This window comes from Phocoena sinus, chromosome 14, assembly GCF_008692025.1.
Source record: "Phocoena sinus isolate mPhoSin1 chromosome 14, mPhoSin1.pri, whole genome shotgun sequence".
Classification (NCBI taxonomy): domain Eukaryota; kingdom Metazoa; phylum Chordata; class Mammalia; order Artiodactyla; family Phocoenidae; genus Phocoena; species Phocoena sinus.
Genome location: NC_045776.1, coordinates 6976853 through 6992733, shown reverse-complemented (window position 1 = coordinate 6992733; position 15881 = coordinate 6976853).

Genomic DNA, 15881 nt, shown 5'->3' with positions numbered 1-15881 from the left:
TCTTTGTTTGCAGGAGATGCTGACATGATAGTAGGATCACAACCAGTTTCAATGTTGCCTTCGTATTTCTGTTGTTTGACATTCACAGAATAACAATAGCATTGTCAAAAGAACAACCCATCGGGAGAATCTTTGCTGTGTTAGCTGAAGCACTCTCCATAAACCGTGTGCAAAAACCAAAATAGGGGCTTCCCTGGTGGCGCAGTGGTTGAGAGTCCGCCTGCCGATGCAGGGGACATGGGTTTGTGCCCCAGTCCGGGAAGATCCCATATGCCGCGGAGCGGCTGGGCCCGTGAGCCGTGGCCGCTGAGCCTGCGCGTCCGGAGCCTGTGCTCCGCAACGGGAGAGGCCACGACAGTGAGAGGCCCGTGTACCGCAAAAAAAAAACAAAGAAACAAAAAACCAAACAAAAATAAACGTGTAAGGAGCGTGTCTCCATCATTACATGAGGACAGTCTCTCACGCTCAGGCCATGATTTCTTCTGGGCTGTTTTATTATATCTTGTGAAAGCCTTCACTTTGAGGGCTAAATAAAAGCGTATCTGTTTTGGTCCCCACTGTGAGTACACCTTACATTTGAGATTTAACTTCTCATTTAGCCTTCTGAGCATTAATGTACTGCAGGGTTTAAACACAACGACTTGAGGCATTTCCATTTAAAACAGAGCTTTTAGTATGATTCATGATGAGTATTTTACATTTCCCTCTTTCTAAAGCTGGAGGGCATTGTTATGTAAGTTGTAAGGAATATGTCTGCAAGAACAAAGCAACGCGGTGTAAACAGTTCAGAACCATTCTGTGAAAAGCTCTTTTCTACCTACTTTATCCACACCTTACCAGCATTTCCCTGGCTTTCCCCTGGCAAAATGTGAAATAGGATACCCTAGAGGGTTACAGATTGGTAATCCTAATATTTGGTGTTCCCAAAATCCATTTGTAAGAAGTGAGAAGAAAGTGTATCCATCTAAGGGTTAGAAGAGCAGAATTCTGGGGCCAATTCCTCTACTCTTCAGCTGTGTGACCTTGTCTCAACAAGGCACATAACTTCTTTGAATCTAAATTTTCCTCTGCTTTTCAATGGACAAACTGACATTTACTCAACATTCTTCCGAGTTGTGAAAATTAAAGATACTAGATGAGGTGGTGTTTGAAAACAGCCGTCTACAAAACTAATGAAGAGTTGAGACAATCTAGAAAACAGGGTGGATCGTTTTATTAAATCAACTGAATGTGTTAGACCCAAACGGTCTACGAGGGATTCCAACTCGCCCAAGAACCGCCAAGAGTCGAGAGCCGTTGCAACACGCAAGAGGTTTATTAGGAGCCGATGCACCGGGGTTCCCTGAACCTCACGCAGGAGGCCGATGGGAACCCCTAAAAGCGGAATCACATACTTTTTATAGGTTTATTTACTCACAGGGCGGGTATATTTTCATAATGATTGGGTAAATGTGGTGACTTTTGAATTCATTGGCTTAGGAACTTTTGTCCCACCTTCTGGCCGTTATAGTTGTCTGTTCATTGTGGCGGTTAGGGCGTATACCTGTTACGGGCAACTGGAAAATTACCCGCTGTCTGGAAAGTCCCCGTCAACTGAAAAACTCCAAGAATTGGTTTCGATAGGGAGAAGGAGTGGCGCACGATAGGGAGAAGAATTGGTTTACGGGAACAAGTGAGGGGGTGGAAAGTCCCTAAAGGCCCCACAAATGTGTGGTCTCCACTGCCCACAGTGGACCCTCACCCTCACCCCCAGACTCATGCCTACAGTGTGCATATTTCAGCCTAAGTTATCCCATCTCCACCCTTTCAGAGGTTGATGTTCTGGTGTTATCAGGACTTACCGTATTTCCCAAGATACATCAAATGGAGCCTAATTCCAAAATGACACAAGAGATTATCAGTCGTTACTAGTAATTGAAAGTCCATGGTTTTTACAGTTGTATCACATCCTTCCTGCAGTGAATGTTTTGTTATAACCAAGGTCTAATGGGTTTTGAAGGTGAGACTGATGAATTCTTATGTCTCTCCATCTACCTTGTTGATGGAATTCTCTCAAATCTGTACATTGGAGCACAGCGTTGGTTTGAATGTGAACACTTATTCTTGTAGCATTCTTTTTAATTAAAGGTGGCTTTTTGGGCTGTAGTTTTGTTTTGTTTTCCCGGAGTCTCTCAACAAAACCTTTTACAGTTTTTCCTTTTCTTTGTTTAGTAAACAAGTCTCTACCTGACAGAAGGAAATAGCTGGAGATAGACCTTCACAAAACCCCCAGTGATGTTCCCTTGACGTATGCTGTCCCAGTTTTGTAAATTAGAAATCTGGTCATCTCAGCTCAGTCTCTGAGCAGTGCCAGCTGTCTTCTCTTTCTATCACTGCAAAGATGCTTTGAAGCTGCTCCTCTATTGTGTTGGCAACATTAGCACAGGAAGATTTGAAGACTATAATAGCTGGAAAAGGTTACATAGCTTCAGATAATTGACTATGGCAATATAAAATATTGCCTGCTCTGTTTTGTAACAAAGTAGGTATTGCTTTCTTTTGGATTTGAAGGGAAGCAAAGTAAAGCAGAATTGCCTTTTCTATTAAGTTTCCAGGTTAAAAGCTGCAAATCTGTGTTGTAAAGTGTGTCTTTCCTGGCTGCATACAGTAAATTACTGTCCCATCCTGCTGGATGGACAATATGTTTCCAGCTTAATGAATCAGATGCTTTGTATTTTCTCCAGCTACTTAGTATAGGGCAAAATGGGCTCATAAAAGAGGAACAGCCTTGAGGGACATCAGTCATTTTAGTTGATTTGCCTTCAAATAATTGTCAGGTGAAATAATGATGTAGAATTTTTTTTAGACGTCGAGAAATAAAAGGCAGATATTTTCCTTTTTTTCTTACTATGAATAAAAATTCAAAATGAATCCTAAGTAGCCAGAAATGGCTCCGCACTGCGGTAGTAATTGTTCGTCCCAGGCTGAACCGACTCAGAGAGCTCTGGCCCGAGGAAGTCGATTTTTCATGAAAAGAAAAAAAGTTCTTTGTTTCCGTTACTATTGCATTGTTTGAAGTCAAAGGGCAGGTTCGACCTAATCCTACTTTTAGTTTGTGTGGTTTCAGGTTTATTTACTTGGTGAGTCTGATAGGCATTTAGGAAAACGTGGGTGATAATACCAGATTAATTCTTTCCATATTCATGACGCTCCATTTAAAAATGAATGTGACAAGACACCCTTAAACAACAGAGCCATGTGAGCTTCCTCCGAGAAGCTCTTAAGAATTCAAACACTATTCAAGCAATTGTCACAAGACAAAACCAGTATGGAGCACTTAGGAAACGGGTATCGAGGCAAGATAAAAATCCCCCTATATTTATATGTTAAACCAAGAATCACAAAATCAGATTCATTCTAGGGCAGGGGATAAATACCATTCTAATGGCTACAGAAGGAAAGAACAATGAAGAAACTATTTTCCAGGTATTCTAGAGGTAATAGAAATAAACCTCTAAAGAGAAGCATAAAATATTTATCGAGGAGGACACCGCACACCCTAGAATTACACGGGGCTGGTGACAGTGATTAAATGTTCTGAGGCTGCATAGAGAGACGCTGAGGTTTTAATGTACAAGATATCGATTCCATGATGAATCGCAACAGTTTGTTTCCTGCAACATGGGGAGAAGTGAAAATAATGCACACACGTTTGTAGGCTACATTGTACACAAAATGGAGCAGGTGATGAGATAAATGGATGATGAGTTTCCTTCTCCCATTCATAAACGTGAGAGTTGCATAATAATCTGTTTGAAACCAGGAAGTCTAGCTATAGCATACAGTTATTAAAGATGTCAATGAAATACTCAGATTTTCATTTCAACCTGAAGATTGGCCCCTTTATTTGGTTTTCATTTAAAATCTCAATGTGCAACGCTACCCGTTAGGATTGCTTTTTTCCCCTAGTGTCAGCATTCAGGTGTGTAATATAGAGGACCCTTAAGCAAATCAGAGAAAAGTAGGGGAAAATGGCACATTTTGAAATGATGTGATGGTATTTATGGTTTCAAAGCTCCTGTGTAGGTGGCTGCTACATAGATTATATTAAATTTCAGTTACTCCTCTGATTGTTATCAACACCTTTTATTTTCCTTATTGTTTAAAATCAAGCTTTAACTTTGACTATAGTTATCCCTGAATAAGAAACACATGGTTAAGAAGGGCAACCAGCACAGAATCAGTGGCAGGATGAGTAGATGTAAATGAGGACCTGGGTGTGAGGGAAGGAGAGTGAAGACCAGTTAAAAGTGTCTGAATCAACTTTCCTACCCATGTCTGTCCAGCCTGCTCTGTCCTGCGTGCTCGAGGGTCCATCACATTCTCCACTGACCGCCCTGTCCTGAGCTTTTCACATCCTCACAAGAGCAAACCCCCCAAAGGTGCACCTACCCCAGTCCTGTTTCTGTGAGTTCTCTTCGGGGTTCATGGAAACGTAATGGAGTCAAGTGCCAAAGGGAGCATCAAAGTTAAGTCAAAACATAAAAAGACCCCAACAGAAAGTTCTTCGTAATACTATTGCCTCTTGTAAGTGAGAGAGTTCATGGTTAATGGAGTTTGAATGGCATTGCATCTCGGGACATTGGTCTCCTTGCATTTCCTTGTATAAGAATATCTTGACGTATTTTACAGGTTATAGAGTATATTTGTATACAAATATGTTTTAGCCAAATCATTTGTGAGTTATAACATATGAAGCACCTAGTCTACTGCATACTTGCAAGTATATCGCATAGCAAATGGTGGGACAATGTCATGCTAATTTTTAAGAATGAAAGCAACGTGACTTTTTTTTTTTTTTTGCAATTTACCTACTAGGAATGGTAGAGTGCTTTAGGAAAGATGATTTATTTAATAATGAACCTAGTCTAAAATTTAAAAGATGGAAGTCGTCAAATACATTTAAGCTGTTTCAAATTGAAATGTAATATTTATCACAGGGAGAAATATTAGAGAAAGGATAATGTGTATTAAAAACATTTCTTTTTTTTTTGGCTATGCCGCACAGCTTGTGGGATCTTGGTTCCCCAACCAGGTATTGAACCCACACCCTTGGCAGTGAAAGCACTGAGTCCTAACCACTGGACCACCAGGGAATTCCCTAAAAACATTTTTGGTAATAAAACTTCCAAACCTCTCTAAAATTAGAGATGATCTTATGGTGAACCACTAAATCCCATCATTCAGCTTCAGTGATGGTCAACATATGATCAGTCCTGTTTCACCTAAATTCTCAAATACTTTCTTCCATCAGGGGATTCTTTTGAGGCAGATACCAGACATGATAGCAGTTCTTTCATAAATACTTCAGTATGCATCTCTAAAAGGAAAGTTCTTCTAAAGTGTGAAACTACTGTTATCACAGCTAAAAATTAGCAATGATTCCCTAATGTTATGAAACAGTTGGCCAGCTTCATATTTTCCCCCACTGCTTTACATGTCTCTTTTTAAGTTTGTTTGCTTGAATCAGGAGCAAACAAGTTCACACCTAGGGAAGTCCATGTTCTTTTATAACAATTAATTCTTAGAAAAAAAATATGCCTTTTGGAGCCTAGAAATTCACTTCTACAGGTGCATCTGATGGTTCCACGTTATCTTGATAGATTTGGTTATCTTTCTTGAAAATGTAATCCTCCTTTTAGGTGTTTTCCTCTGAAGAATCCTTCAGACCAAGGAACCTTTTGAGGCACTGTCTTTCTTTTTTGAATCCTATAACAGAAATGAAACTCTCTAAAGTAAGTGGTGACCCAGGAGTCCGATGATATTTAATCCGATGACATTTAATCCGATGACATTTAATTTGGGCACTTAACGTTTACGTGATGGCCACAGCTACCGTGAATCTAACGTGTGTTCTTTTATCTGTTTTATCTTGTCAAAAACTTCGTGACTTTGACCTTTCCTTGCACAATCTATACATATACAGTAGAAAATTTAAAAGTATTTTTGGCAATCAAGATTTTCTTCTGATCCCTGTGTGAAAAAAGAAACACTTATGATCTTGAAAAAAGCATATGTTAACTTCCTTTGAATTCTTTAGATCAGCTAAAAGATGAATTTGCCATTTTAAGAATATAATATTGCAGAGATCTGTCTTCAAAGTGAACCCAGGCAGGAATACTTTTTTATTTAGGGGATTTATATTTTTTAAAGGAAACAGCAACTAAATTTGAAAACCCATGTATGTACCCAATGCATCAGGCTTTTCAAAGAACCGTGTCTCAAAAAATAGAGCTTTTGATTCCTTAAAATGATCTCTGAAGTCCCATCTTGAAATACATAAGTCAACAAATTGAATTTGAATGGAAAATCAAGGGTGTTTTTCAAAGGACGGTCGAATGCAGATATGAAAAATGCAAAGACAGAGAATCTTCAGCTTGTTACAATGGCATTGACTTGACACTAACATTTTATGTTTAAGTAAGAAACGGTGTGACCTCAAGGACAAATGAGGAAAGCAGCTTGGAACTGGCACAGCCCACCGTTTCCCTCCTCCGTGGACTTGCTCATCAGCCCGCTGAACCACCTGCACCAACGGCCAAAAGCATAATCACACGTTCTGCATCCGTGTCATTTCAATATAGCTGTAGGTGCCTCTTTATCATTATATGTTTATCTTTTGATTATAAAATAATGAAATAGAAGATGAGGCCACCATGTTGTTCTAGAACTCCTCCCATCACTTAATAATATAATACTCAAAATGTAAAAGGACATGGACTTCATGTACAGTAAATCTTTTGCAAACTAATGCTGTAAGATTGTTATATTATTATTCCCATGTCCTCGTGGAGGACCTGAGACGGTGGGTCTGGACGAGCTGCTGGTGTTGCAGTCAGTGGCAGGCGTATTCCTCAGGTCTGGGTATTAGCTACGAGTCACATGTGTGTTCCCCCCACTGTGCCGAGAATTCTACTAATCCATAAGAAAAAGGACAAATTTAAAATGCAGAAGTGCAATTTCAGACTACTCAGGGCTTCCCTTTGAGTGCGAAAAACTGAAGAAATCAGTCAACATGCAGGAGAAAATTGAGAGTAATTGCTAAAGTGCCAGACAGTTAAAATGGCAAATCTCTTTTAGAGTGTGATAAGGGACTTACACTTATGGTTATTCCTCTACATTTTAGTCTCCCGTATGTTCTCTCAGTGGGGAAAAAGGGTAGTCACTGTGGCTGTTTGCTGTTTCCTACATCGAGTAATTACAAAGAATATATAGTCATTGAGAAAGATATTTTCCAGCTAAGGCTATGCCAAGGTGTCATAATGAAAAAAGGACATTATTAAATCTTAAATTGAAATGAATGTAGATAATTGTGTAATATGTCACCTATGCCTTAATTTTGATTGTGTATATATTTCATTCATGACCCATTGGAGCTATTTAGGTCCTCTGTGTATAGAGAGGACGAAAAAGAGAAACACTACCTGTCTTTTTAAAATAATATATTTATGTATTTATTTTTAAATTTATTTTTTTTTACAATATGTCCTTGTTGGTTATCTATTTTAAATATAGCAGTGTGTACCTGTCAATCCCAGACTCCCAATCTATCCCTGTCCCCCACCCTTCCCGCCCTGGTAACCATAAGTTCATTGTCTAAGTCTTCAGTCTGTTTCTGTTTTGTAAATAAATTCATTTGAATCACTTTCTTAAAACCCACAATCTGCTCCTTTAGTTGTTGGCTTGGTTTCATCCACACCATGGCCTGGAATCTTTACTTTCTGGTTCCCCGGATAGTTTTGCTTGGGACTGTGTGTGTTTTATATAAAGACTATAAAAGTTCCCAGAATTTGGGGTGCTATGGAGTAATGATTTCATTTAATACATTGAAATTGTTCCCATCTGGAATTGTTATAATTGTTATTGAAATAAATTATCTTTATATTCTTGCTTCAATAACATATGGTGTTGCTCGATACAAACTAAAAAAAGTTGAGATTGTGTGTGAAAGCTTTATCGTCATGGAAGTATCAACCCTCTCAGTAGGGTTTTATGTGGAAATTTCACTCGTTTTCTAGTCCTGTTTGTTTCCATGAATTATTCTGTTTGGAGCCCTCTGTACTGTGTAGGGCCAGCTTATGAGTTTGCCTTCCTGCCTGGGGTATTCTTGTGGGTTACGTTGGTCTGATAGGCAGGAATGTTCCAGAAGAGCCACCAGAGGTGGGTCGCCCCAGTCTGTGCCCAGGGTGAGGGAGGGGAGATCAAGGCTGTGCATTTCATTCTGCTCCTGGGACACTTCTGTAAGGATTTCATGCTAAAGGAGGGGGTTGAACTCAATGAATTCTGTGATTACACATTCAATTTACACGTTTTCGAGGTGAGCCCTTCTTCCGTTTTTAGCCATAATTTCTTTATTGCATTTCAATAAACGGTTACTTCAGTTAGTCTGCAACTTAAAAAAAGAACACATTTGAAATGCTTTTTAATTTGTACCGCTGTGTACTGACCTTTCTTGGTGTGTATTTACCATATTGAAACTGCTGTTATTTAGGTACCTTTCTACTATTAATTTTTTTCTACATCTTATTGCTTTTCTTTATTGTATTTTATTTTGTTTATTTTTTTAGAAAAAAAAGGAGTGAATTTTTATTAATTTATTTATTTTGCAGGAAGAGCATTTGTTTATTTATCTATTTATTTTTTCTTATTAGTCTTCCATTTTATACACATCAGTGTATACATGTCAATTCCAATCTCCCAATTCATCACACCACCACCACCACCCCCTACCGCTTTGCTTTCCCCCTTTGATGTCCGTACGTTTTCTCTCTACTTCTGTGTCTCAGTTTCTGCTCTGTAAACCAGTTCATCTGTACCATTTTCTAGGTTCCACATATATGCGTTAATATATGGTATTTGTTTTTCTCTTTCTGACTTACTTCACTCTGTATGACAGTCTCTAGATGCATCCACGTCTCTACAAATGACCAATTTCATTCCTTCTTATGGCTGAGTAATATTCCATTGCATATATGTACTACAGCTTCTTTATCCATTTGTCTGTCGATGGACACTTAGGTTGCTTCCATGGCCTGGCTATTGGAAATAGTGCGGCAATGAACACTGGGGTTCATGTGTCTTTTTGAATTATGGTTTTCTCTAGGTATATGCCCAGTAGTGGGATTGCTGGGCCATATGGTAATTCTATTTTTAGTTTTTTAAGGAACCTCCATACTGTTCTCCATAGTGGCTGTATCAATTTACATTCCCACCAACAGTGCAAGAGGGTTCCCTTTTCTCCACACCCTCTCCAGCATTTGATGTTTGTACATTTTCTGATGATGCCCATTCTAACTGGTGTGAGGTGATACCTCATTGTAGTTTTGATTTGCATTTCTCCAGTAATTAGTGATGTTGAGCAGCTTTTCATGTGCTTCTTGGCCATGTGTATGTCTTCTTTGGAGAAATGTCTATTTAGGTCTTCAGCCCATTTTTGGATTGGGTTGTCTGTTTTTTTAATATTGAGCTGCATGAACTGTTTATATATTTTGGAGATTAATCCTTTATCCGATGATTCACCTGCAAATATTTTCTCCCATTCTGAGGGTTGTCTTTTGGTCTTGTTTATGGTTTCCTTTGCTGTGAAAAAGTTTTTAAGTTTCATTAGGTCCTGTTTGTTTATATTTGTTTTTATTTCCATTACTCTAGGAGGTGGATCAGAAAAGATCTTGCTGTCATTTATGTCAAAGAGTGTTCTTCCTATGTTTTCTTCGAAGAGTTTTATAGTGTCTGGTCTTACATTTAGGTCTCGAATCCATTTTGAGTTTATTTTTGTGTATGGTGTTAGGGAATATTCTAATTTCATTCTTTTCCATGTAGCTGTCCAGTTTTCCCAACACCACTTATTGAAGGGACTGTCTTTTCTCCATTGTATATCCTTGCCTCCTTTGTCATAGATTAGTTGACCATAGGTGTGTGGGTTTATCTCTGGGCTTTCTATCCTGTTCCATCGATCTATATTGCTGTTTTTGTGCCAGTACCATATTGTCTTGATTACTATAGCTTTGTAGTATAGTCTGAAGTCAGGGAATCTGATTACTCCAGCTCCGTTTTTTTCTCTCAAGACTGCTTTGGCAGTCTATGTTGAATAATAGTGGTGAGAGTGGACATCCTTGTCTTGGTCCTGATCTTAGAGGAAATGCTGTCAGTTTTTCACTATTGAAAATGATGTTTGCTGTGGCTTTGTCATATATGGCCTTTATTATGTTGAAGTAGGTTCCCTCTATGCCCACTTTCTGGAGAGTGTTTATCATAAATGGGTGTTGAATTTTGTCAAAAGCTTGTTCTGCATCTATTGAGATGATCATATGGTTGTTCTTCAGTTTGTTAATATGGTTTATCACATTGATTGATTTGCGTATATTGAAGAATCCTTGCATCTCTGGGATAAATCCCACTTGATCATGGTGTATGATCCTTTTAATGTGTTGTTGGATTCTGTTAGCTAGTATTTTGTTGAGGAATTTTGCATCTATATTCATCAGTGATATTGGTCTGCAATTTTCTTTTTTTGTAGTATCTTTGTCTGGTTTGGGTATCAGGGTGATGGTGGCCTCATAGAATGAGTTTGGGAGTGTTCTTTTGTCTGCAGTTTTTTGGAAGAGTTTGAGAAGGATGGGTGTTAGCTCTTCTCTAAATGTTTGATAGAATTCACCTGTGAAGCCATCTGGTCCTGGACTTTTGTTTGCTGGAAGATTTTTAATCACAGTTTCAATTTCATTACTTGTGATTTGTCTGTTCATATTTTCTATTTCTTCCTGGTTCAGTCATGGAAGGTTAGACCTTTCTAAGAATTTGTCCATTTCTTCCAGGTTATTCATTTTATTGACGTAGAACTGCTTGTAGTAGTCTCTTAGGATGCCTTGTATTCCTGCCCTGTCTGTTGTAACTTCTCCATTTTCATTTCTAATTTTATTGATTTGAGTCCTCTCCCTCTTTTTCATGATGAGTCTGGCTAAAGGTTTATATTTTATCTTCTCAAAGAACCAGCTTTTAGTTTTATTGATCTTTGCTGTTGTTTTCTTTGTTTCTATTTCATTTATTTCTGCTCTTATCTTTATGATTTCTTTCCTTCTGCTAACTTTAGGTTTTTCTTGTTCTTCTTTCTCTAGTTCCTTTAGGTGTAAGGTTAGATTGTTTATTTGAGATTTTTCTCGTTTCTTGAAATAGGCTTTTATAGCTATAAACTTCCCTCTTAGAACTGCTTTTCCGGCATCCCATGGATTTTGGATCGTTGTGTTTTCATTGTCATTTGTCTCTAGGTATTTTTTGATTTCCTTTTTGATTTCTTCAGTGATCTCTTTTTTTTTTTTTTTTTTTTTTTTTTTTGCTCTTACACACCAGCCGGGTTTATTCGTTCCCTACCCGGAGTGTGATCTCTTGTTTATTTAGTAACGTATTGTTTAGCCTCCACGTGTTTGTGTTTTTTCCCTTTTTTCTTTTTTCCTGTAATTGATTTCTAATCTCATAGCATTGTGGTCAGAAATGATGCTTGAGGGACTTCCCTGGTGGCGCAGTGGTTGAGAGTCCACCTGCCGATGCAGGCAACACGGGTTTTTGCCCCGGTCCGGGAAGATCCCACATGCCGCAGAGCAGCTTGGCCGCTGAGCCATGGCTGCTGAGCCTGCGTGTCCAGAGCGTGTGCTCCGCAACAGGAGAGGCCACAACAGTGAGAGGCCTGCATACACCAAAAAAAAAAGGAAAACGAGAAATGATGCTTGATATTATTTCAATTTTCTTAAATTTACTGAGGCTTGATTTGTGACTCAAGATGTGATCTATCCTGTTGAATGTTCTGTGTGCACTTGAGAAGAAAGGGTAATCTGCTGTTTTCGGATGGACTGTCCTACAAATATCAGTTAAATCTATCTGGTCTGTTGTGTCATTTAAAGCTTGTGTTTCCTTATTAATTTTCTGTTTGGATAATCTGTCCATTTTTGTAAGTGAGGTGTTAAAGTCCCCCACTATTATTGTGTTACTGTTGATTTCCTCTTTTAGAGCTGTTAGCAGTTGCCTTATGTATCGAGGTGCTCCTATGTTGGGTGCATATATATTTATATTTGTTATATCTTCTTCTTGGATTGATCCCTTGATCATTATGTAGTGTCCTTCCTTGTCTCTTGTAACATTCTTTATTTTAAAGTCTATTTAATCTGATATGAGTATTGCTTCTCCAGGTTTCTTTTTATTTCCATTTGCATGGAGTATCTTTTTCCATCCCCTCACTTTCAGTCTGTATGTGTCCCTAAGTCTGACGTAGGTTTATTGTAGACAGCATATATGTGGGTCTTGTTTTTGTATCCATTCAGCAAGCCTGTGTCTTTTGGTTGGAACGTTTAATCCACTCACGTTTAAGGTAATTATCGATATGTATGTTCCTATGACCATTTTCTTAATTGTTTTAGGTTTGTTTTTGTAGGTCCTTTTCTTCTCTTGTGTTTCCCACTTAGAGAAGTTCCTTTAGCGTTTGTTGTAGAGCTGGTTTGGTGGGGCTGAATTCTCTTAGCTTTTGCTTGTCTGTAAAGCTTTTGATTTCTCCATCGAATCTGAATGAGATCCTTGCCGGGTAGAGTAATCTTGGTTGTAGGTTCTTCCCTTTCATCACTTTAAATATGTCCTGCCACTCCCTTCTGGCTTGTAGAGTTTCTGCTGAGAAATCAGCTGTTAACCTTATGGGAGTTCCCTTGTATGTTATTTGTTGTTTTTCCCTTGTTGCTTTCAATAATTTTTCTTTGTCTTTAATTTTTGCCAATTTGATTACTGTGTGTCTTGGCATGTTTCTTCTTGGGTTTATCCTGTATGGGACTCTCTGCGCTTCCTGGACTTGGGTGGCTATTTCCTTTCCCATGTTAGGGAAGTTTTCGACTATAATCTCTTCAAATATTTTCTCGTGTCCTTTCTCTCTCTCTCTCTCTTCTCCTTCTGGAACCCGTATAATGCAATTGTTGTTGCATTTAATGTGGTCCCAGAGGTCTCTTAAGCTGTCCTCATTTCTTTTCATTCTTTTCTCTTTATTCTGTGCCACAGCAATGAATTCCAACGTTCTGTCTTCCAGGTCACTTATCCGTTCTTCTGCCTCAGTTATTCTGCTGTTGATTCCTTCTAGTGTAGTTTTCATTTCACTTATTGTATTGCTCATTATCTGTTTGTTTGTTCTTTAATTCTTCTAGATCTTTGTTAAACATTTCTTGCATCTTCTCGATCTTTGCCTCTATTCTTTTTCGAGGTCCTGGATCATCTTCACTATCATTATTCTGAATTCTTTTTCTGGAAGATTGCCTATCTCCATTTCATTTAGTTGTTTTTCTGGGGTTTTATCTTGTTCCTTCATCTGGTACATAGCCCTCTGCCTTTTCATCTTGTCTGTCTTCCCGTGAATGTGGTTTTTGTTCCATAGGCTACAGGATTGTAGTTCTTCTTGCTTCTGCTGTCTGCCCTCTCCATCTTTTGCTTTTCATTATTCACTTATTTCATGTGGTCCTTTAACATTTATCATATCTTATTTTTAATTTCTTTGATAAATCTTTAGCCATTTTTTATTTCAAAAGTTTTCTACTTTCTTTAATTTAAATATATTTGACTTGTTTTGATACTCTTAATTTCTCCCTTTACATTTTTTTTTTTTCTTTTTTTTTTTGTGGTACGCGGGCCTCTCACTGTTGTGGCCTCTCCCATTGCAGAGCACAGGCTCCGGACGTGCAGGCTCAGCAGCCATGGCTCACGGGCCCAGCCGCTCCGCGGCATGTGGGATCTTCCCGGACCGGGGCACGGACCCGCATCCCCTGCATCGGCAGGCGGACTCCCAACCACTGCGCCACCAGGGAAGCCCCTAGATTTCTTGATAAATATGCCTGAGAGTCAAGGAATGTAACCCTGTCTTTCCCTGAGCAATAGTGTTCAGGATTCTGTAATTCCCCGTTAGAGGTGATTTTATAGACCGTAATAGCAGTGGATAACAAGAAGTGATACCCACCAGGGTTCTTGGCCTTCCCCACTCAATAGAAATTTACTAGAGGCCAGACAAGAAGTTCAGGCAAGGCGTTATTGGGGCCCATGCTGCAGCAGCGTGGAGTGAGAACAAGTAACAGCTTCTCCTGCTAGCTCGCTCCCTGAGGGGGAGGGGGAGCTTGCTCCTTACATGGGGTGAGGGGAAGGGTGTGTCTAGGGGTCCGGCTGGAGGGGTGGCTTAGGTGTTTTGCTCACCCCTCTGGAGGCGTTGAGTGCAGAGGGCATGCTCAGTACCCTGCTTTTGCTCCCAACACCTTGTTTTTGCTCCAGGCTCTTCATAAGTGGTAGTTGGGTTGTTTTTGTCTCTTTGTATCTTTTGTCCATAATTTTGCCCCAGCTGTGCACACATGCAGTTATTTTTAGTCCCATAGAGTTTCTTTGCATTTTGTTGCTCAAGGACAGGTTGGTTGCTCAAGCATTGCAGCACTGCAGCAAAGGGTCCCAGGTCCCAGCCTCTCTCAGAAGGGGCTGTACGTTCAGAACAGACCTGGCACCCGAGTGTGTGTGCAAGGCTTGCAGTAATACTCCTACAGTAGGTGGTCTCTCCTATGCCTACCTTGGCTTCATCCACCTTCTTTTTCAACCTAGCTTAAAAAGTTTCATTCTGTGGTACTGGTTTTCCTCAGGTACCTCCTGGAGTTATGTAGGGCCAACCAGACCTGGCCAGGGCTGGAGTAATTATTGATAGAGAATTTTAGCCATGCCTCTATGGGAGGGGCCCACCTGTAGACTAATCCAGGACTATTCCATTGATTTAAAAAATACAAAAAACCCTAAGGAGGAAAGATATCCCTTTCATTAATAAACTTCTGGCCTTGGTCTTTCTGAAAAATCCAAGAGAGGCGCCAAAGGGTTTTCATGTTCCACTAGTCTGTCTAGAATATACCCAGGAAGCCACTGGGGAAGATAAAATGTCTCCAGGCGACTCAGACCACAGAGCACTTAGGGCATTTAGCCCTTTTCTTGGACCTGACGGTTCCTTTGAGTTCCCCTATCAAGTCACTTTGACTTTGAGGGCTCAGTGGAGGGGAAACAAGGACGTTGGTGAAGCTCCCACACTGATCTTCATCCTCACTGACTGGAGTCCCCACAAAGTGTCAGTCAGTAACACTGCCCCTGTCTTTCTGGGCATTGTGTCCTAGGGGCCCCCATAATTTCCTCATTGCACCTGCCTTATGGTGCCCATGAGGCTTCTTATTGGCTTGAATCGACCTGATTTCTGCTCCAGTAGGATGTCTTAGTTTAGGAATCACCTAGGACTCCTGCTTTAACTCGTCCAGCACACAATCTCTTATTGGACAGGAGGTGAACCTGGCTTGTCGGATGTAAACTGAATGACTGACAGCATTCTGAGCAGCAAGGCCGAGCATGCTATTCTTTAACATCTGATACATTTTCCAGAGTAAGCCTCAAGTTTGAGACTCTTTCCTAAAATATAGCTAGTTCTTGTCCACAAAGGAAGGGAAACCCGGAGAACTAGATAAAGCAAAACCAAACATTTTATTTAGCAAAAAGTCAAGGGTTTAGCCTCCCTGCCGCCATGGTTAGGGAAATTAGCAGGAATAACAGTTGTTGGTTATTCTACTCTGTGTCAAATACCCAGATCCTGGCTCTTTCAATAAATATCTGTTTCTTCTCCTCTTGGTAGAGTTCCCTGAAGGCTGGTAGTAATCTGTCTCAATATTTAAATTATTCCTGACTCTGTGGATATCTGGGTACCTGTGGATAATCTTTTAAGCACTATTTATTCATTATAGGGCAGTTTAATAACATATCAGAGCATTTGAATTGGCTGTGAGATTAACAATGCTTCACTTGCCATCTTTGCGAAAGTA